Source organism: Gopherus flavomarginatus, chromosome 7 (assembly GCF_025201925.1).
Source record: "Gopherus flavomarginatus isolate rGopFla2 chromosome 7, rGopFla2.mat.asm, whole genome shotgun sequence".
In the NCBI taxonomy this organism is placed as follows: domain Eukaryota; kingdom Metazoa; phylum Chordata; order Testudines; family Testudinidae; genus Gopherus; species Gopherus flavomarginatus.
The window spans coordinates 20,129,475-20,152,762 of record NC_066623.1 but is presented as its reverse complement, the minus strand read 5'-3'; the positions used below and the strand labels follow the sequence as shown (position 1 = coordinate 20,152,762).

The following is a 23,288-nucleotide window of genomic DNA, read 5'->3' as shown; positions in this document are numbered from 1 at the left end:
GTAACACCAAAATCCCATGAGCTGTTCTCATGAGACATCAACCCCCAATAGCAGAGATCTGGTGAGAATCGCTGATCTCATGAGAACACTTCCATTTTAAGTTGAAATCTCGTGAGGTTGGCAGTTCTTCCAAGGCGTCCCCTGCATCTGAATTTGTACCAGCAAATGGGCCTCTTCTCATTTTGGTTTGACCTGGAATCAATTATTCGTATCTCAGGATTCCAATGTACATTGCCCCTCCCACTTCCATCCACCTATATTTGAAAGGGTTCAGATTAGAGGCCTCAGTTTAGGTGCACCCCTCTCCCTCGCGTATGCACATGCGCACCCACCTCCCCCAACTTGTAATAGTTTTTTCCTTCTCCACTAGCTGAGGTTGCAGGTGGGAATGGTTTCAGAGAGGCTGGGAAAAGAAACAGTGTTCGTTTACTGGTGACGCTGCCTCTTGCCAGTCTTAGGGGAGGCAGGTGCAGTTGTGTGGGTTCTGGCTACATTTAAAGTCTGTTGGAGGCTTTTGGCAACCTGGTCTCACCTTATTCTTTCAGATACCCCCAGTGTTACTGTAAATAAATATGCAGAAAAAGGGATCTGCAAAGGGACTCCAGAGTAAGTAGAATTCCTTGAACAACATCCTTAGTATTTTCCATGGTGAATAGATTAAAATTAAACAATATCCCAGAGAATCATTGAAGCCTTCTGTGTATTCCTAGGAAGCAACTTTCCCACCATACCCATGTGAATCTACTTTGACCCGGAAGTATGTCTACATCACTCATGGGAGCGAGCCTGCCAGCACAGGTCAGTAGACTCTGGCTAGTGGGCTTGCACCAGTGCTAAAAGAATTGCTGTGTAGACAGAGCTTTGAAGTTGCGGCTTGGGCTGGAGTTCAGGCTCCGAAGCCTAAGAAGGTGGGGTGGGCTTCAGAGAAAAAAAAAGTAGCATAATGTAGCACATTGCACTGTTGTCAAATGCTTATAACATGGTCGGTTTATTTTACCCACCATCTCATCTTGGGTGGGGCTTTTCCCTTTTATACAATAGCAGGAGTAATCTAGACCATTGCTGGTACCAAAGGATCCCTGTGTCTCCTTGATGGTTTTATTTTCAAGGCAGGCCAAGATCTATTCCAGGAAAGCAGCTTCCCACATCTGGTTGAGCCAGCAGCCTAAACTTAGCTTGTCTTCCCCCTGAGTTTTCAAAAAAGGTGTGGTGGTGATTGTGGCCTTTTTAGATTATAATTTCATTATATTTCAAGGAAATCTCTCCAGACATGTCAGAGGGGCTACCCCTCAGTGAGGTCTAAGTCCCTGGCAAGTTTATAGTTCAGAAAGAATCCATTTTTTAAAAGGATATGACTTCAAATAAACAATTTGCAAATGTTGTGGATTGGTGTTTGGATATTTCAATAATGGGCAAAAATGGAACTGACCAGATTTTTCCAAATGATTCACCTCTGGGCTTAAAAATAACCAGGAGGCATTTTAGGCCAAATGGTGATTTTAAAACAGGGGATTAGATCCAAAGTATCTTCTCACACACAGTGCTGGATTGTCACAAGGGCAACACCATGATAATTTTGTGTAAACAGCTTGAGGGAGGAGAGATAGGCGAGTGGAAAAAACAACTAGAAGTGACGTCTGTCAGATTCAGAAGAGTTACTCTAGATTTCAGGTGCTATAGCTGAGGGTAAGAAAGTGCCCACCAGTATTTTAAATATTCAGTAAGTATTAAAAAACCCAACAACAAAAAAAGAGAAAGAACGGGAAAAGAATGCCTCTTGAGTGATGCAAAAAATGGTGCTGTCGTCTTCAGGCTAAATTTATCAGAACAGAGCATCATAAATCAAAGATTCATTGCTCCCTCTGCTCATTAGCTGTGAGAAACTGTGACTAAGCTTGAAGGTTAGTTAGTATAGTTCAGTTTTACTGTTCTTGCTGCCTTGTTCTGAATCAGGAGTGTCGGCAGGCGGCCATGACTCACTCTCTCTCGCGCGCGCACACACGCACACAGAGCCTGCCCCTGCTAGCTGCCAGATTTCCAGTATTTTTTTCCCATAAGGGGGAAGATTATGGGGCCTTGTATGTCTTCTGGCTTCATTAATTTTCGCCTGAACAAAGGCTAAATTATTCAAGTGGATCCCTTATTTATTAAAGGAATTGAATTTGTACACTAGTCTAGACCTGGAATGTAATAAACAGCAATATAAAGCATTAAGGATACAAGCCCAGGGAACATTTTTACTTTAACAATAAAAATATGCAGTCTGTCTCAGCAGACTACAGCTGCTGAGCAAATTAATTTACATTAGATGTTTTTTGGGACCCACAGTTCATTCCTTTGTTCTTCCCTTACAGTAAATGTGTTTTTCTGACTAACATAATAAGAGGTTTCAGCTCCATAAAGCCTTTCATCACATGATCTCAAAGCACTTTGTGAACATTAGTGATTTGCTTGGGAGAGATGAAACCTTACAACACATCCTGTGAAGTCTGTAAGGATCCTTCAGTGGGTGGCAACTAGCTAACCTTGTGATGATACATCATAAATACTAGAGCAAGAGAAAGACTAAAGTAAAGTGTTATACTCATGTGACTATTAAGTGTATGGCAAAATTTCCCAGACCAAAAACTTTAAGATGAGTTAAAGTTGAGACAATTTAGCTTCATATACATACGCACACAATATCATGTGATTTAAAAAAATTCAATAATAAAATAGGAAAATTCAAAGTTAAGGTGCAAACATCTCCCTAACTCTCTATCTTCTGGATTAACCCTGCTCCTGATTCTGGGCTGCATTCTAGCCCCTTTATGCTGGTCCTGTATAAAGTAGCCCTTCCCCAACCTGGGAATTCCCCTGACAGGCTGGGATTCCCTGAGTAATGTAAGATCAGCATAATAGTCCTGTGCTGCATCCCCCCAGAGGCCTCCACATAGGGGTCTGCTGAAGGTGTGACTGGGCTCTGCCATAATTGAGAGAGGCTATAGCTTGGCCTCTCTGTGCTCTGGTTATTCTGGGTTTCTGGAGTAGTCATAGGCATACTGCCTAGGCAGTTGAGGAAACTGTCATAGATTAGAGAAGGCCAAGGGATTGTGCTTACTTGAGCTGGGGGCTAGGCAGGTACCCAGCCATGCTCAGAATTTGGGATTCAGCCAGCTTCGCCTGGGCTGCGCCTGCTGAGCTGAACTTCTTATGAGTCACTAAATCAGGCCTACTAATTCTGCATCTGTATAAGATGCCCATCCTCCACCTGTAGTCTCTAGGGTCCTGTTACTGCTGCCCTGTCCCGCTCAGCGCCATACAAAGCTAAATTTACATAATTTCAACATGAAACCAAACATGTGAATCTGAGCATGGTTCTGAGTTTTTCAACAAAACTATAGATGGAACTTTAAATCTGAACTCCCTTCCCTGTACACTGGCATTTGCAGAGGGAAAGATTTCAGCCTCTGGATTCAAAGTTGCCCACACAATTCCCAGACTGAGACAGCAGCAAAGAATCCTGTGGCATCTTATAGACTAACAGACGTTTTGGAGCATGAGCTTTCGTGGGTGAATACCCACTTCGTCAGATGCATGTAGTGGAAATTTCCAGGGGCAGGTATATATATGCAGGCAAGCTAGAGATAATGAGGTTAGTTCAATCAGGGAGGATGAGGCCCTGTTCTAGCAGTTGAGGTGTGAAAACCAAGGGAGGAGAAACTGGTTTTGTAATTGGCAAGCCATTCACAGTCTTTGTTTAATCCTGAGCTGATGGTGTCAAATTTGCAGATGAACTGAAGCTCAGCAGTTTCTCTTTGAAGTCTGGTCCTGAAGTTTTTTGCTGCAGGATGGCCACCTTCAGGTCTGGTATAGTGTGGCCAGGGAGGTTGAAGTGTTCTCCTACAGGTTTTTGTATATTGCCATTCCTAATATCTGATTTGTGTCCGTTTATCCTTTTCTGTAGCGACTGTCCAGTTTGGCCGATGTACATAGCAGAGGGGCATTGCTGGCATATGATGACGTATATTACATTGGTGGACGTGCAGGTGAATGAACCGGTGATGGTGTGCTGATCTGGTTAGGTCCTGTGATGGTGTCGCTGATGTAGATATGTAGGCAGAGTTGGCATCGAGGTTTGTTGCATGGGTTGGTTCCTGAGCTAGAGTTACTATGGTGTGGTGTGCAGTTACTGGTGAGAATATGTTTCAGGTTGGCAGGTTGCCTGTGGGCGAGGACTGGCCTGCCACCGAAGGCCTGTGAAAGTGTGGGATCATTGTCCAGGATGGGTTGTAGATCCCTGATGATGCATTGGAGAGGTTTTAGCTGGGGACTGTATGTGATGGCCAGTGGAGTCCTGTTGGTTTCTTTCTTGGGTTTGTCTTGCAGTAGGAGGCTTCTGGGTACATGTCTGGCCCGGTTGATCTGTTTCCTTATTTCCTCGTGCGGGTATTGTAGTTTTGAGAATGCTTGTGGAGATTTTGTAGGTGTTGGTCTCTGTCTGAGGGGTTAGAGCAGATGCGATTGTACCTCAGTGCTTGGCTGTAGACAATGGATTGTGTGATGTGCCCGGGATGGAAGCTGGAGGCATGAAGGTACGCATAGCGGTCGGTAGGTTTTCAGTATAGGGTGGTGGTAATGTGACCATCACTTATTTGCACCGTGGTGTCTAGGAAGTGGACCTCCCGTGTAGATTGGTCCAGGCTGAGGTTGATGGTGGGGTGGAAGCTGTTGAAAGAAATCGTGGTGGAATTTTTCCAGAGTCTCCTTCCCACGGGTCCAGATGATGACGATGTCATCAATGTAGCGTAGGTAGAGAAGGGGCGTGAGTGGACGAGAGCTGAGGAAACGTTGTTCCAGGTCGGCCAAAAATATTGACATATTGTGGGGCCATGCTGGTGCCCATAGCGGTGCCACTGATCTGGAGATATACATTGTCATCAAATTTGAAATAGTTGTGTGTGAGGATAAAGGCACAGAGCTCAGCAGCCAGTTGTGCTGTGGCATCATCAGGGATAGTGTTCCTGACAGCTTGTATTCCATCTGTGTGTGGGATGTTCGTGTAGAGAGCCTCTACATCCGTGGTGGCTAGGATGGTGTTTTCTGGAAGGTCACCAATGGATTGTAGTTTCCTCAGGAAATCAGTGGTGTCACGGAGATAGCTGGGAGTGCTGGTGGCATAGGGTCTGAGTAGAGAGTCCATGTATCCAGACAGTCCTTCAGTGAGAGTGCCAATGCCTGAGATGATGGGGCATCCAGGATTTCTGGGTTTGTGGATCTTGGGTAGTAGATAGAATAACCCTGGTCCGGGCTCTAAGGGTATGTTGATTTGTTCCAGTGTTAGTGTAGGGAGTGTCCTGAGTAGATGTTGCAGTTTCTTAGTGTATTCCTCAGTGGGATCTGAGGGAAGTGGCCTGTAGAATTGGGTGTTGGAGAGTTGTCTGGCAGCCTCCTTTTGGTAGTCAGACCTGTTCATGATGACAACAGCACCTCCTTTATCAGCCTCTTTGATGATAATGTCTGGGTGGTTTCTGAGGCTGTGGATGGCATTGCATTCTGCACGACTTAGGTTATGAGGCAAGCGATGTTGTTTTTCCACAATTTCTACCTGTGCACGTCGGCGGAAGCATTCAATGTAGAGGTCCAGACTGTCATTTCGACCCTCAGAGGAGTCCATGTGGAGTTCTTCTTCTTGTGCTGTTGGTGGGAGGGTACCTGTGTATCAGTGCGCTGTTCAGTGTTGTCCTGAAAGTATTCTTTGAGTCAGAGACGGTGAAAGTAGGCTTCCAGATCGCCGCAGAACTGTATCATGTTGGTGGGGGTGGCAGGGCAGAAAGAGAGTCCCCGAGATAGGACAGACTTTTCTTCTGGGCTGAGTGTGTAGACTGAGACACACCCCTTTTCTGGGCACAGTTTTGATACAGCTCAAGATAGCACAATTCTTGCACAGACAGTAGAAATCTCACAAGTCTGGATGGTCTCTTTGGAGCTAAAATCTCATGAGAGCAACACCATAAGTTTTGGTACCATCAAATCCAAATTTAAATCTGAGCTCTGGTCTAGACTCAGACTAGGGTTCTGAGTTCAGGATTAACTCCATTCTAGCTCTGAACACCACCTTCTTTGGCTTATCTCTAAGCAAAACCTCTGAGACTTGAGGTTTCATGAGGTGAGTCACGTGTCTTTAATTTTAACTCAACGGGTCGGTATTACAAGGTATAGAGTTTTGAGATTGAGCCACCTTGGAACTCCCCAGAAAAAAATGGAAACTTCAGCTGTACTAAGAGATTTACGTAATGACAGAAAAAACTATTTAAATGCAAATGGCCTAGTGAGATGGTTGGAAAATTTGCAGTGGCTCTAGGAGTCTGGTATAACATAAAGAAGAAGGGGGCTAAACAAACACACACTCCACTGTGTGAGCCATCTATTCATGAGCATGGTTTGTTCCTGTGGCAGGTATTCTTTACCTTCACCTAAAAAACAGCCTCCTCTTAAATTACTGTGAAGGGAACATCCCTATGTACTGTATATTCATTGAACCTGTTCACCAGGTGCCACATGTAGTATACATCCTTATCGAGTGCTTTCCTTGGGTACTGTAAATTCAGGTGAAGTGTAGACTGGTACTGTCAATGCATTCTTTTTCCTGCTCCTTTTTATATCAAGCCATTGGGTATGCACCAATTTCAGAAGATTGGGGAAAACCAATCAAAACCTGTTCACTATGCAGGCTCTCAGCTGTGAAAGGCTCGGCTAACCTCGTGTCAGAGGTCAAGGATGTGCTCCAGGAGGCTGGAGAACAAGCCTTTCCAAAGCCTTCAGGTAAAATAAAGCTACAACACAGGCTGCCAGTGAGTTTGAAATGCCCCTGGTAGTTCCTGGGGTATCATGTACAAACAAACAGGATGAGGCAGGTCAAAGAGGGTTTAGTGAAAGCTTGAGAGAGACTCAGACTGTTGAGTGAGCTTTGAAAACAAAAGAGGCTATTAGTTTTTCCTGCAGTCATTATCACATTGCCTTTGGGAATTTCCAGAGGCATGTGAGAAAAGAAACAAAGCAACCAGTGAGAAACCGTTGTTTTCCTCATTGTGCTTGTGAATGCATGTTTTGGGTTAGGCATACTTGTATTTTCAACCTTGTGTGGTCAGGCCTCAAAAGAAAAGGGACCAGCTGATATCATGATGGGGTCATTGCTGGCCTTGTGATTACAGCGTAGAACTAGAAGTCAGGAGATCTGGGTTCTTATCCTAGCTGTGCCATAGACTCTCAGTGTTAAGACCATGGGAAAGTCATTTAAAACTCTCAGGATGAAATCCTGCCTGCTGTTGACTTCGTTGAGGCTTGGATTTCACTCTTGGTGCCAATTTCCCCATTTGTGAAATGGAGATGACAATACTTCTTTACTTCATAGGAGGTCGTGCGACTTAGTTAGCTTACTGTTCGTAAGGTGTGTTGTGACCTGTGGACAGACGGTCCTAGAGAAGGACAACATATTATGATGTATCTAGTGATTAATTGACTGCCATTTGATTTTCAGAAGTGCCATTGCGTTCTGCTGATTGTTTCTATTTCAGTCACTTTAAGAGAGGCATCCAGTATGCTAAATTAACAGCAAACTGGAATGGTTTCCACTGCCATGAACATCTCATCTAGTAGACCCAATGGCCCATGCTATTCTGTTTTTGATATTGTATATGTAATTGATCTGTTTGCAGATATTAAATATTTGGGAATTTGCTTTTGCTTGCCAAAATATTGGGTCTCTTTTTACATCAGCCAGTCTAATCTGAGGCCTTTTCAGAGCAAAGTTAAATGAGGTGCAGTCTCTAAGTGAACAGGACAAACGGAGAAAAAGGCCATATGTATTTTTTCAGCCTGTATCTAAGTGAATTTCAACCATCATAGCAATTAGGTTAAAAGGTAATATAAACATTTAGTGCTAAACTCATCTAACTTGTGCAACAAATTCTGCCAGCCCAGACCCTGGAGGAGTGTTTCTGGTGGTAGAAAGTCCTCCAGACTTGACTAGTATGAATTTTGGTCAGTAAGGACCAAAAGTTATCACTATCTGTTGGCTGTTTGGCGCATCTGATGTTAAATCTTGGTCCAGTTTCTAGCACAAAAGTGCTCATATGACAAGAGCCCTCATTCTTTTGACAGGCTCAACCAAGATGCCAAGTAATGAACAAGTATGGAGCTACCACTCATCGCAAAAGGTGGTCTTTTCAGAGCAGGGTGGAGGCATATCTGCAAGGCAGCATGGGGAAAGCTTACACTCACTCATTTCACATAGGTCATCATGCAGCTCTTTTTGTCTCTCCCAGTCTTGGCTGGAGTGGTGACAGGTACCATGGTGTTTCCGTGGTGTAATAAATCAGTTCCATAATAATTAGAGGTTTTCTTGCCTTCAGTGTTTCTCTTGTGGACATTTTGTCTCTCTTTACAGAATCTGCACCTGGCGTACTGAATTTTCAGTCTGCTGGCTCTAGTTTAACACACTCAGTTCAATAAGGCAACTGAAGACAACTTGAGATAAGGAATTAAACTGCCACATCACAATGACTGAATTAACACTTCATTACAGCTATGACAGTCTTTGGAATTTTCCATGCCTCAGACATTCCGAGTGTGTAAAACTCTCCACAACTGTTGTGCCGAGCACTTTAAGTCAGTCCTTCAGGACAATAGAAGTGGAAAAAATATCAAGGAGATGTGCAATATAATATGTGAGAGCTAATCTGATCTAGCAATTATCTCCATTCATCAGGGCAGATGGGATTACTCATGGAGAAAAAGGTCACAATAACAGAGATCAGCCATCATGTGGTGTTTACATACACTGATTACAGTTTTATTGCTAGATATTGGAGATACAGAAGTAAGAGGCTCCATGAAGCTGACATGATTACAGGTATCTATGCTCATTGTAATTGGATTTCTTAAGGTAACAAGAATGTTTGCAAAGGAATCTACACTTGACTCTGTACCTTCATGAGCTACATTTAGGGTAATATACCACCTTTGAATCTACACTGAAATTCCCATTCATGTTAATGGAAGTTGTGTGACCATTGTTAGCTCTGGAACTTAAACAGATTCAGTTAATGATCTAATGCAGTGGTGCCCAAACGTGTTACACATATCAGGGCCTCATAAACATAAGCACAGCCATGTGTGGGCCAAACAGCTTCTACATATTTTAATATGATTTAAAGTCACCTGAATTGATTTATATTTTAAGTTCAGCTTATTTAGTCTGTATTTAAATAGGCTGTTTCTTTGAACAGTGTTGGCTGTTTACACACTTATGTAAACTAAAATGATGTAAGCATGACAACAAAATGCTAATGAATCAGCCATTAATGTATTGTGTTGAAGCAGGCCGCAGGCCTAACGAAATGCTCTGGTGGGCCATATATGGCCCACAAGCCGTAGGTTGGGCATCCTGATCTAATGTAAAGCCCAGTGACAGTAATAACCAAGAAGAACATTGTTTTTCCTGTTTTTTGATATTTTCACTAAAAAAAGGTTGGTTTTTTTTTGTTTTGATTTTTGTTTTCCCCAAGAATTTGAATGGGCTTGGTGAGATTTTAGCTCTCCCCACCTCCCTGCTGCTCCCAATATGGAATGTTACTTCATCCAACCTCAGATTTCTGCTTCCTAAGGGACGTTTGTTGTAATATATTTAACAGTTCTGTATGCTCACATCCACACGAATGATCAGTTCTTAAATTTTCTCCCTCAGTTTCAGGCTAGTGTAGAAACTTCTTGGTATGTTTAAATAAAAAATAACAACAATGAACTGTGAACAAATCATTGGACAGAAATGTTGCCACCCGGGGAAAAGGATCATTTTACCATGCTGAGTAAATGTTTATAGAAGTGGTTTCAGCACAGGGTCCTTACCAATCAATGATTACTTGCTAGAAACCAGGGAGGAAGGATAGGATACTCCACTACTGCAAGCTCAGGCCTGATTATCTAGCAGTCAAAAATATTCCAGAGCTTTGTTTGGGTTCACTTTCTTGTCACTGATTCATGGCTGCCTGCTACAGCTGGGTTAATAAATATATAGCAGTTCATTTTAGATTCACTACAGGTTGACCTCTCCTTCAGTGCAGGGACAGTTTCCATGTCCCTCTCAACCTGATGTGAGTTTTGAGATTGTGTAGGTAGGACTGGGGGGCTTACTCCTTTCAGCAGCATAACCCTACCCACTCAACATTTTCATCCTTGTTTTGCTACTAACATACTAAGGTCCATATTTTCAAAAGTGCTACAAATTCTGAGTGCCCAGCTTCAGCCACTGAGGGTCTGATTTTCAAAGGGGCTGCACTGGAGTTGTGGGTCCTTAGGTCCTGGCTGTTCCCCACTTGCTTCAATGCACATAAGGCCATGGCAGATGGGATGTAAGTTAGGGCAGCCCAGTGCAGGGGAGAATCCAGGTTTCTGTATCCTGGCCCCCTCTCTCTCAGTCTTGGTGCATCCCTGCTTTTCCCCATTTCCTGCTCATTTTACTAAAGAAATCCCTTCTCCCCACACCTGCTGTCAGATTTGGGGACATGCTGTATCTTTTTCAGCCTATATTCCTGAGATACAAAGTAACTTGCCAGCTGTTTTTTCCCCTCAGATGCATCAGCTGACAGGATACAGTGTCATGAGGTAAAGGAGGGGAGATCAACAGATTGCTTCGTCCTTGTGCTAATTACAGTTTAATAATTAGCACCTATCAAAATCCTGCCTTTCAACTGCCACTCATTTTGTTCTGTGCTTGCCAAATAATATCACCTTTCCCCAGCCACAGCCACTGCGTTCAAGGGTCACAGAGCAAGCATTTTTTATTTTCACATCCAGGTTCTTTCTCATCCTGCACTTTAACTTCTTTATTGGTTTTGGTTTTATTCTGTATGCTAAAAGGCACAAACAGAGTTCCACACAGCTGTGAAATACAGCAGCCTATTACAGGTGAACTTTCTACAGCTGTCTAGCAGATCCTATAGCAAGAGCAGCCCAAAGAAGATGCAGTTAGCTTGGCCAGTGCCATGATAGGTATTAGAGGCTCATTTTAGTCTAATGTGTCATTGTAGGCATACTAGGGAATCAAAAGCCTGGAAGACTAAGGGCAGCCTGTTATCCTTTCCCAATATTTTACATGCACTGAGAATCAATTTTGGGCACCTTTCTTATAAGCCTGAGGGATGATTACTCCCTGACCTCATGCTTGGTGCACATAGAAGGAAGAATCACCAGGATTTAGTGTCTCATCTATTCACACCTGCAGTGATTTGATGTGTGAGTGGCTGTCCGTTTCCCACCCCATTAAATCTCAGTAACGTGAGTCATTCATCTCCATCTTTGTAGCCAAACCAAGTTCCTTCCCTCATGATAGCCATATGGGTCTCCTCAGGACATGAGTCTCTCTTTGCACTATTGGACCATGACACATTCTAGAATGTGCTGATAGCTGATCCAATCTTGACTTTAGTGCACCTGTGCATCAAGAAGAGGCCGAACCTAAATCAGGTCATTGGCCTGGTCAGGTTGTTCTGTTTGGTTGTCAGCCAGCACACTTGGGGCTGAGGTTTTAGTGCTCTGTTCCACCAATGTTACTGTATGTTAGACTACTAATTAATTGAAGCCTGGAGATGCTTTAGATCAGGATCTACCATTGCTGTGGGGTCTGATGGTATGTGCTTCACTGCAGATAAAAGGTGAGCATGAAGACATGGCAGCTCAGTTTTTATCTCAGTTTAGCAGCTTGAATTCAACCCCAATCTCCCCACAGTCTTTAACTCAAGCTGCTAACCCAAGTGAAAAACTGAGTTGTTGTATCTTCACTACTATTTTAACCAGAGTTAGCTAATAAAGGTTTGCCAGTCCAACTCAAGGCCCTGTCTTTTTCTTCATTGAAGACGTAGATGTACCCTAAATACTTTAATCACTGGAGCACCTTCTGATAGGGGAAGCTTGAACAGTGCCTGCCCACACATGATTTGCTCTAACCAGCATGACCAGCCCCTCTCTTTTATTGACTCTCTAAAATCCCTACAGGCTCCCAAAGATGGGAGTATTAGCATAAGCATTCTTGTCTCCTCCCCTCCCATCATTTTTCTCTTCTCTGGAATGACTGTGCTGGAACTGGTCACCTGAGAACTTCCTCACAGTTGCACCAAAATCACAAGTACTTGTGGCACACATCCAAGTCCCCTCCTGTGATAAATGGACAGGAGTAGCAGTAAATAGCATCAGTGCTATCACCTAAGTACATGTCTAGAAGCAATAAAAAGCACATTCCACCTGTGGACTGATTCTTTGGAGCTGTAACAGTAGCATCCTGGAAATGTCAAACTTGAAACCAAGGACCAAATGGGTCACAGAGACTGAATTTCCTTCTTGACCCTAAAGGTGTTCCTTCCAGTTCAGAGCTGAGGCAGAAGGATGTATGTAGGAAGCTTCCATTCCTTGCTTCCCAGGATGTACTTGCTCTGTAGATAAACAGGGCTGTAATCTGTCAATAGATCTTCTGTCACCAGCACTTTAAAACTACAGAGCTCATGTACCAAGTGATATCTCACAGTGGGCTTTGCTAGCCGAGGTCAAAGAGCCCAAGAATCAGAGCCTGGGAGTGAAGTGCTATCTTATAAGTACCGCCATTCTAGCAGCATCTAATACAGAGCTAAAACTTGCAGGTGCTCAAGATTAGCCTCAAAAACACTCCTCCCATTTGAGCCTGGGAAGTTTAGATCTAGTGCTGAGCCCATCTTTCAAGACGGTAGTTCTGAGATATGTCAGTCTGGGGCTGTAGCCTGCTGAGAACTGAGATACAAACTGCTGTTGAGTGTCAGATAAAAAATACAATTCCTCTATTGATTGTATCCATAACTAGATCTGAGCAGGGCCGGTGCAAGGATGTTTCGCACCCTAGGCGAAATGTCCACCTTGCTCCCTCCCCCCCCCCCCGCACCCCCCTCTCCCGTAGCAGCTCCCCCCCTCTGCCCTGAGGCACCCCCCTTGTGGCAGCTTCCCACCCCCCACTCTCCGCCCTGAGTCACCCCTCCGCCCCAGCTCACCCATGCTCTGTGCACGAGCAGCAGCACCCCGAGCACACAGTCACTGCTTCACTTCTCCCGCCTCCCAGGCTTGCGGCACCTAAGCTGATTGGCACCGCAAGCCTGGGAGGTGGGAGAAGTGAAGCAGCTCACGCCTGCCCCGCCTCCTCCCCGAGCACGCCGTGGCTGCTTCACATCTCCCGCCCAAGCCAGGGAGGTGGGAGAAGTGAAGCAGCCACGGCATGCTCGGGGAGGAGGCGGGGCAGGGGTGATCTGGGGCGGGGAGTTCCACTGTGTGCCGCCCCCCCCCTTACTTGCTGTAGGCAGCTCTCCCCATGCTTCCCCTCCCCAGCTTCCTCCCTAAATGCCAGCGGCGACTGAGGCAGCCAAAGATCTGGCTGCCACGGTTGCTGCCGAAGAAAATGGCGCCCCCCCCAAATCCTAGCGCCCTAGGTGACTGCCTAGTTTGCCTAAATGGTTGCACCGGCCCTGGATCTGAGCCCTTCATATTTTGGCCCATCTTTATTTTCAGTGTGGAACCTTATCAAATATTAGTTCAGTTAAATAATTTAATTCATTTTAGAAAATTCTCAGCTTGACACATGGGCCATTAACTCTATGACGCTCCCACCTCAGGTTTCATGAATGTGTGGAGCTTCTTGGGTAAAGCCCTGGCAGGGCTGCCATTCAAACGAAAGAACTGGGTGGAGTAGGTGAAGCCCCATTCTGACAGGAGAGAGCATTCTGGGAAAGCAATGCCACAGGCAGGGCCGGCTCCAGGCACCAGCTTAGCAAGCAGGTGCTTGGGGCGGCCACTCCGGAGCGGGGCGGCACATTCAGGTATTCAATGGCAATTCAGCGGAGGGTCCCTCTCTCCCGCTTGGAGGGAAGGACCTCCCACTGAATTGCCACAGATCGCAATCGCATGTTTGTTTGTTTTTTGTTTTGGTTTGGTTTTTTTTGGCTGCTTGAGGCGGCAAAACCCCTGGAGCTGGCCCTGGCCACAAGATGCTCTCTGCTCAGTGGTGGTGCCGTACTGCTTTAAAGGAGCATCATGGATGGGACTGCAGCTCTGAGGCAGCAGCATATGCTGCAGCTGTCAAGGAAGCAGGAAAATGTATGCAAGAGCACACATCCCACCCTGAGTGGTGTTGGTTATGCAGTCAAGTGCCCTGTTGTACCTCACTGGCATGACTCAGCTTGTACTTTCTTTCATTGCAACCCCAATAGGCCTTCCTTACCTCTCTGGCATTCGATAGCATTAGAGAGAGAGAGAGGAAGAGAGTTATCAGCAATCCCAGCATGCTTCTTCAGAAAGGAGCAGACACTCTCAGTTGGGCAACATACATGTATTTTTATAATCCTAATCTTTTCTGCAATGTTTGTTCTCATATTAGCATCAACAAACAGCCGCTGACCTTGCCTGTTGCTGCTTTAAATGCCGTGTTACACTACAAGCATAGGAATGAGCTAGTCACATGGAAAGTACTTAGTCTCACATGGACTGTTCATGTGCAAAGAGGAAAAAACCCACTCTTACAAATACAATAATCTCCACAGGAATCTCTCTCTCCCTAGCAATGAAATAGAGAGGCCAGATTTCTGCTTTAAGACAGAATCATATCTTAGTTTCAAGTCATTTAAAAAAACCCAAACAAATCAATACTTCATTCTGCTTAACAATCATAGTATTAACTTTGTCACAGAGGTATACATGACACTTAAGAATCCATCTTTTAATATAAAGTGCTCGGATACCATGGCGTAGGGTAGAAGAAATGACAAAAAGGTGCAAAAAAAGCCATAATGCCCTGAAAGAGAGCAATGTACGGAGAAGTTGCAGCACTGATGTGTCCCCCACCTTGGCTCTGCTTAATCACCCCAGGGTTGGGCTGCTGATGTGCGGGGAACCTTCATAAACACAGCAAGGAGGGAGGGGTATGTCAGCAGGTTGAATGGCTGCAATGGTCACAAGTGAAAGCAGCTCCGAAGGACTCTAAAATGTGCTGTGTTACATTCTGGGGACTTCCCCTCCTGGTTCCTGACCAGGACTTGACAACAACCAAAAGGAGGGCCTCAAAGGGAATCCATGCCAAGATCAGCAGAGAATCCAGTGCAGAGAGTGATTAGACTTTGGGAGGTTAGTGAGCATTTTGTTGATACCTGTGCAGCACAGACATGATCAATAAGGCTCATACATACCTCAGCTTGTAAGGCTCAGAGAAAAAAATATTTCTTGTGCTCTCTTTTAGATAGTAAAGGCGTGTAGTATCTTCTTCCCTGCCCTCCTGGGGGGAATTCTGTCAATATGTGGCGGAATCCAGAGTTGGTACAAAGCCAGCACTGCCAGCTCTACAGCAACTCCCCTTCCCCAGTAGGAAATCCTGGAGCAGGTTGCATGCCAGGGATATTTTTGGGAATGGCTGTGTACTCTGCTCCAACTGTTCCCAGCAGCCAGAATGGCCCTTGTGGACAATGCACCTGAGATGCAAGTCAATGGTAGACCTTCAGGGTGCTCTAACTTATTTTGTGTTCCATACTAGCCTTCAGCAGTCCCAGCATAGGGATGCATGAAGCCATCTTTACTCCTCCACCTCCATCCCTGCGCGAAGCTGAGCGAAGGTGCAGGGGTGATGTGACCTCTCAGTGCCTTGATTTGAGCATCAGCCCTGGGATCATAGTCATAGATTCTAAGGTCAGAAGGGATCATTTTGGTCATCTCATCTGACCTCCTGTATAACACAGGCCATAGAATGTCCACAGAATAAATTCTAGAGCAGATCTTTTAGATGCATATCCAATCTTGATTTTAAAATTGCCAGCAATGGAGAATCCACCACAACCCTTGATAAATTGTTCCAGTGGTTAATTACCCTCACGGTTAAAAATACAGTAGGAAGATATATATATACACAGAGAACTTGAACACCCATTTTTTCATGTTCTCTGTGTATTTTCCACTGCATGCATCCAATGAAGTGGGTTTTAGCCTACGAAAGCTTATGCCCAAATAAATTTGTTAGACTCTAAGGTGTCACAAGTACTCCTCCTTTTTTGAAGTACACCTCTACCCCAATATAATGCTGTCCTCGGGAGCCCAAAAATCTTACTGCATTACAGGTGAAACCGTGTTATATTGAACTTGCTTTGATCCGCTGGAGTGCGCAGCCTTGCCTCCCTGGAGCACTGCTTTACCGTGTTATATCCAAATTTGTGTTATATCAGGTTGCATTATATTAGGGTAGAGGTGTAACCCTAAACTCTGTATCAGTGATCTCTCCTCTTCACTATTTACCACTCCCCAATTTTTGTGTCACCTGCAAACTTTATCAGTGATGATTTTAAGTTTCCTTCCAGGTCATTGATAAAAATCTTAAATAGTGCAGGGCCAAGAACTAATCCCTGCAGTATCCTAATAGAAACAATCTGCCCAATAATGATTCCCCATTTACAGTCATTCTGAGACCTATCAGGTAGCCAGCTTTTGATTCATTGAATGTATGCAATGTTAATTTTATCTCATTCTAGTTTTTTTTAATCAAAATGTTGTGCGGTACCACATCAGATACCTTATAGAAGTCTAATGATATCATATCAACAGTTTTGCCTTTATCAACCAAACTTCTGTAATCTCATCAAAAAATATATCAAGTTTGACAGGATCGATTTTCCACAAACCATGTTGATTGGCATTTAATTGTTTATTAATCAAATCCCATATCAGCTGCTACATTATCTTGCCTGGAATCAGTGTCAGACTGACAGGCCTAAAATTACCTTGGTCATCTTGTTTACTTTTTTTAAATATTGGCACAACACAACTTTCCTCTAGTCTTCTGGAGCAGCCCAGTGTTCCCAAACTTATTGAAAATCAACATTAATGGTCCAGTGATCTCCTCAGCTAGCTCTTTGGAGCTCTTGGATGCATGTTATCTAGACCTGCTGATTTAAAAATGTCTAACTTTAGTAGCTGCTGGTTAACATCTTCCTGAGATGCTAGTGGAATGAAAAGGGTGTTATCATATCATATTACTACATCTTTTTTTTCACAAGTACAGAACAGAAATATTTATTGAACACTTCTGTCTTTTCTGCATTATTGATAATTCTACCATGTCCCTCTAGTAGTAGGCCAATACCAGTGTTAGGATTCTTTCTGTTCTTAAAGGTCGATGTATGTCCCTCTTCATCATCTGCCATGCTGCATGTGTGTACACTTCTGACTCAGGATGTGGGTCCCAGGCTCCTTATTCATCCACCTGCCCTGCTGCAGCAAGTGTTCTGCTGGTGATAGATTAGTTAGTCTCTGTTGTGCCCACAGCACCACGCCATTGGAGCACATAACTCTGTAACCTTTGGGCAGCGTGGATGTTCTCTCTGTCTCATACGCACACAGGTCAGACACTAACATTAATCACCTCTATGGAACCTGTCTTCATGCCTCAATGCTCACTGCTGCTGCCTGTGAGGCCCCAATTTATGACTGCTCTCTCTCTCCCTCCAGTTCACAGTCTCCCATCATAGCATACTCCCCATTCCTTGCTCTCTGCTGCCTGTGTATCTGTCCATTATTACCAGCAGTTTTGGGAGTGGAAGGGAGGAGGAAGGTTTAGTGCACTTGTTCTTTTGAATATAATTTTTGCCAGGTTTTCCTGGCGAGCTCCTCAGAATGCCAGGGCCCAGAACTTGTTAGCATTTCTCATTCTGTCCATACTAGTGATGCCTTTAGCTCCCTGAAAGAATGAATTTCTTGAGACCAGTATTTCCAAAGCCTGTCTGCCTCAGATGCTTAGGGCTGGTCTACACTAGGGGGGGATCCATCTAAGATATGCAACTTCAGCGACGCTATTCACATAGCTGAAGTCGAACTATCTTAGTTCGACTTACCTGGCCATCCTCACGGCAGCAAGTCAACTGCCATGGCTCCCCAGTCGACTCCACTTACTCCTCGTGCCAAGGTGGAGAACAGGCATCAATTTGGGGATCGATTTATCGCGTCTAGATGAGACGCAATAAATCGATCTCTGATCGATTAGTACCCACCGATTCGGCGGGTAATGTAGACGTGGCCTTAGTGATGTTGTTCTACCTGACACAAGAAACCAATGAGCTGTGGCATGATATTTGCTATACAGTGTGTAAAGCAATTCAAGGCTCTGACACATTAAAGGATTTGAAATCTCTTTCCCCTCATCCCATTTATGCTAACTGACCTTTAATTTTGATTTCTGCTGTAGTGATGAAATGTTGTCTTATGTGCATTTAGGGCCTGGTCCTGCTCTCTGTTGCAACGTACTGTGTGCGTGACATCTCTAGTAGCTGGGCCCACAGGGAGGACAAGGGAATTCTCCTTTAGTTTAAATAGTAGACTTGTGTTTTTGGAACTGAAGGGCCAGGGATTTCAATGTTGGCTTCCCAAGTGCGTGTGATTTATTTAGCAGTTGTGCCTGTTGCCTGCAACACATGGGAATAATGCTGTGTAGTGCTATCGATTTAATGTTTGCACCAGTATAAGGAGATGCAGAATTTAGCTCAGATTGTTTTGACAACCCATTAGTGGTAGTTTTAATTGTAGCACTTCTTAGTTAAAGAACTCTCTTCTTAGACTGCAGTACCCAGAATCCTTAAGAGGCGGTTGTGTGTCTCTGTGTTTGAAGAGTGGAAGATGATGCCTGGCGGATTGTTAGCAGTGAGACTTAAAGCTGACTTATAAAAAATCATACAAATCCTAGAAGCGAGAATACTGAAAATACACCAGGCTGGCTCTATGACCAGCAGAATAGGTGGTCACAGAGGGCAGCATAATATTCTGTAATGGCTTGCAGGCTGACTGATACATTTGTTGTGTGTGCCAAGGACACCAGGAACCCTCAGGCCTTTAAACAAAAAGGTCTGTCATTTTTATGCAAATAGTATAAAATTAGCATATATGTTTTGTAAGTTGAACTTATAGGAGTTCCTGTATTGACTCCTTGATGAGCTGATATGAACATGGTCCCTTTCACTTGCTACAGTCCGTACTCACTGTTTGTGTAACATACACTAATGTAAAAAAGGAATACTATCTTTGTGTAAGAAACAAGTATGTCCTCTTGCTATGGGAACACACGTGCAGGCACACACTGCGGTGAATGGAAGGTTTTGTATGATTGCAGCTAGTTTCCCTTAGATCTGTCTTGTTTTCTGATCGTATGTTTGTAGTTTAAACTGACTTCTGAACCCTCAGTCTGATATGTGTCATTCAAGAACACACATGCCAGAATTCCCAATTTATTTTCTGTTGAAAGTGTGTGTACTTCTATGCAGTTACCTCTGAAAGTAACATGAGGCTGTATCTGGTTTGCACTGATCACAAAACTGCAGAGAGGTAGTGCAGATTCATCCACATGAACAATGCTGCAATGGCTCGTTTGCTATTAGGCAATCCTGACATTTAGCGTTACCTTGGTGATTTCCTGGATTCTGCAAAGTTAGCCTGAGCTAACGAAAGACTGTCCTAGAGCTGGTCAAATTATTTTTTGTGAATAAATTATCCGATTGCTATAGCCTTTATCTCTTCTTGCAACTCGCTCATTACCCAGCCCTGCTTACCACAAAGTCATTGGGTATTCAGGCTTGTTTACTGAATAATTTATACAAACAAATTTCAGCCTATGAATTGTTTGTGAAATTGTACACTTCGACTCTTTGTTGTGTGTGTTGGTCACCAGAGACACAGGTGTGTTACTGTTAGTTCTCCTCCCTGATTTGGTGAAAACTTTTCAACAGGAAAATACTGTATAGCTGTAACATGCTTCCTGGTGCTGATTCTCAGAAGAATAAGTATTTATGTTACGGTGTATCAAATGTGTATCAATTTGTATTATGATTTCTATTATGGTAGCACCTGATGAGCCCGATCAGGGATCAGGGCCCCGTTGTACTTGGCATTGTGCAAAGAAGTAACACAAAGATAATCCCTGTCCCAGAGAGTTTATTGTCCCAGTTCAAGGCAACTGCACCTGTATTCCCCTTCCGTGAGCCCTTGAGGGCACCACTCTAGTTCCTAGCTCCTCAGCTGTCACTTCTCTTGGACAGAGACTTGTGTGTCTCTCTCTCCTGACTGGGGTTTTTCCAGGCTGCACATTTCCCTGCTTACCCTGTGGTATTCCCAGCAAGTCAGACTGCCTAAACAGGCCAGTGTCTGCACTTTGCTTTCTCTTCAGAGGCTTGTGAACAGCATATTTGCCAGCAGTTATGAGTTACCCCATCATTCTTTATAAGCAAGTGCAGTTATTCCTAAGGTGAAAGCATAAAAATTATAAAAGAACCTACATGCATGCTAGAAGCTTACCCATCTGTCTGATGGGGCCTCAATAGGACAAAGTCCTTCCAACCCTTCCCAGGAAGGATTGAGACCCCCCTCAGACAGAAGGTTCTGTCCTTTTGCTGGATCAGAAAGAAAGTCCTGAGTCAGTTTAAACTCAGGCTATTTATCCAATATTTATCTTTGGCTGTTGGTCCCTGAGGAATCCTAATTGGACTAGTATACATGAGCCTCTCCAGGTGGTGATACTTCTCTGGAGGTGTTACAACCTGAGTGAATTTGCCTAACTAGTCTCCATTGTTCTTAGTGCTTGGAGGGGCTATGGTCACCCTCCCCCAAGGAATTGCATAAAATCCCTGGCCCTCTATGATACATATGGTTTAGATACAATGAATGCTGCATCTTGGCAGGAGGTTAGACTAGATCACCCTTGCAGTCCCTTCTAACCCTCTGATTCTGTGATCCTATAAACTTAATACCATGTGATCTCCCAAAGACATTGCAATAAATGGCCATATCTGTGTCACTCATAATATAGAATTGTGAAATATACAACTGGTGAATAAGCAGGCAAATGGGGGCATTGGAGACTAAGCTAATAGTAAAGACAGGTGCTGGGGCATACATTTTTAGTCACAGTGATCTCATTAATTGAAACTGATCATCAGTCTGACCTTACACAAATACACTGGGGATTGTCTGAGTCCATCAGCAATAGATAATACAAACCTACAGGATAGAAGATGCAGCTCACCCTGTTTATTGTAAAAAAGCATTTGTGAATTATTCTGTGTATTATTTGTCAAGCTCCACACAATTCCCTTGTGGGATGGAGTCCTCTGTAATCAGAGCACTCTTCTCCAGCAGGCTGTTTCGTCTTAGGAACCATCCGGAAGTGAAAGATCGTTTCCCAGATCTCCTCCCTACCTTCCTAACAAACCAGTCCCCCAGTGCACGGTCTCAAAATTTCACATTAGGTGGACCCTCCAGGATGGACTTTGCTGAACTGTGGCAGTGTGTGGGTCACTATACTGCTTTCCACTGTAGTGTCCTTGGTGCTATAGCTCTTTGTTGTACTTTTACCATCATATATTTGGTTGATTGTTCAACATCTCTGCTCAGTTAAGAGGAATTTCCCTTTAGGTATCCCCCTGCCTCAGTTTCTTCCAGTAAGTAGGTTCCCTGTGCCTCACAAATCTGCCAATGAGAACTCCCAAAATGGGAAACTTCAAGTACTTTTAATTTCATGATTTCACACACCTTACTCATGTATTTGGAAATGGATTCATGTGAAGAGCAACGAGCCTGCTCCTGGTGCCATTGAAATCAATGGCAAAACTCCCATTGGTCTGATTAGGAGCAGATTTGGACTCCAGCAGCAGTTGTGTGTCTCTCTGGCTATTCAGTGGGGTAACCACCTTAAAAAGATTGTTCACATGCTCTGCTCTGGCCATGTTTACATTCAATGAGCATCCCTCCAGCCTACCCACTTATTCACTCATTAGGCTTTTTGCTTAGAACCATTCAGCCTTGCTATTTTGATTTTGTAATAGGCCAAACTCCAAGTACTAGCAGCATAAACAAGATTGCATGGCTAATGATTTGTGAGCTTAGCCTGAATGCAATTTACTGCAGAAATTCCAGTCTATGAGACTTTGTAACCTGCTAATAAAGCACTTTTGGCAGAGTCTGTACAAACAGAAAGAATTTCGCAGCCTCCCATTCTGGGTTTCTCTCACTGTCCAAACTTACAGTGATGCTGCTTTCCAATGTAGCTTAACTCTGTAACTCTGCTGTAACGGGGCCATGTTGTCTCTCTCTCTTTTATTTTAAAATTGGTTTATTGTTCAGTTAAATTTCATAAGGTAGCCAGAGTCCACAGGTGCCTTATAAATAAAATGTGAACATCTCTATCAAGTATTTAATAACAATTATTAGTAGTAATATTGTGCCAATCTACAAAGGAACTGCAGAACCCAGGAGCCAGATTTATGCCTTTGCTGATGCAGGGTGAGAGAAAAGACAGCTTGCCTCTCCCCGTCGGCTGTGGAGACTGATCTGGTCACCCATACAAACTACAGCAGCCCGAAATTGCACCTCTGCTACAGGATCCTCTATGAAGCCACTGTAGAGTGCAGAATCAGTGGGTTGCAGGTCCACCTTGGCCACACAACACCCTCTTTTGGTTCACTTTGACATGCCATATGCAACCCGAGCTGCTGCTGCAGAGGTGGCAAAGAGCTGGTGCATCTGGTTTTGTGCCTGGTGCAGTGGTCCTGTATGCTGGTGGGGGCATCCCCTATGTGGATTTATATCCTTCCCCCTCCCCTACTTACATCCGGCTTAGTTGGTGGAAACAGGCCATAGGACAATGATGAATTGGACCGAGTGTAGATCATTTGCAATGTTCATGCAGGGGATGGACTGCAGACCTACGAGTCAGGAGACCTGGGTTTTATTAGTGACTCTGCTACTCAATGTTTGACTTGGGCATGTCAGTGTGTCTGTGCCCTCATCTGTCAAATGGAGATATGATACTTTCACCTGCGTTTTGAAGAGCTCTGAGATCCTGATAATAATTTTAAGCTGCTAAAGATTTCCTACCAACCTCAGGGGCCAGTGCTGCTGTGGCACCTTAGAGTTTCTTCCTCCCACCCCCCATCTGCCTTACCTTCATTTCCAGCCCAGCACACACAGGACTTAGGAGGATGAGTGGATGGGTAACCAAATGCACAAAAAGTGAGCCTCTCTGCTTCATTTATTTGTTCACCCCAAATTGCTGAAATTCTGAAGCTCAAAATTGATTTATGGAGTTTTTTAGATTTGGAGGCCAGTTTAATGGTGTTCAAGACAGAAAGTTTCTCTGACATTCATATACACAGTCCACTTCCAGGTTTTAGTTGTGACGATGAGGAAATGTCTAGTTATCCATGTCTTTGTGTCAGACTCAG

The 23,288-nt window shown here is 44.1% G+C and overlaps 1 protein-coding gene and 1 long non-coding RNA gene across 2 annotated transcripts in view; one reads left to right on the top strand and one right to left on the bottom strand.

Moving 5' to 3' along the window:
* Positions 1 to 23,288, top strand: part of CPEB4 (cytoplasmic polyadenylation element binding protein 4) — a 193,873-nt gene that overhangs the window by 65,707 nt on the left and 104,878 nt on the right. The gene's annotated exons all lie outside the window — the stretch shown is intronic.
* LOC127055694 (uncharacterized) overlaps positions 1 to 23,288 on the bottom strand; it is a 70,561-nt gene that overhangs the window by 4,791 nt on the left and 42,482 nt on the right. The window lies entirely within an intron of this gene.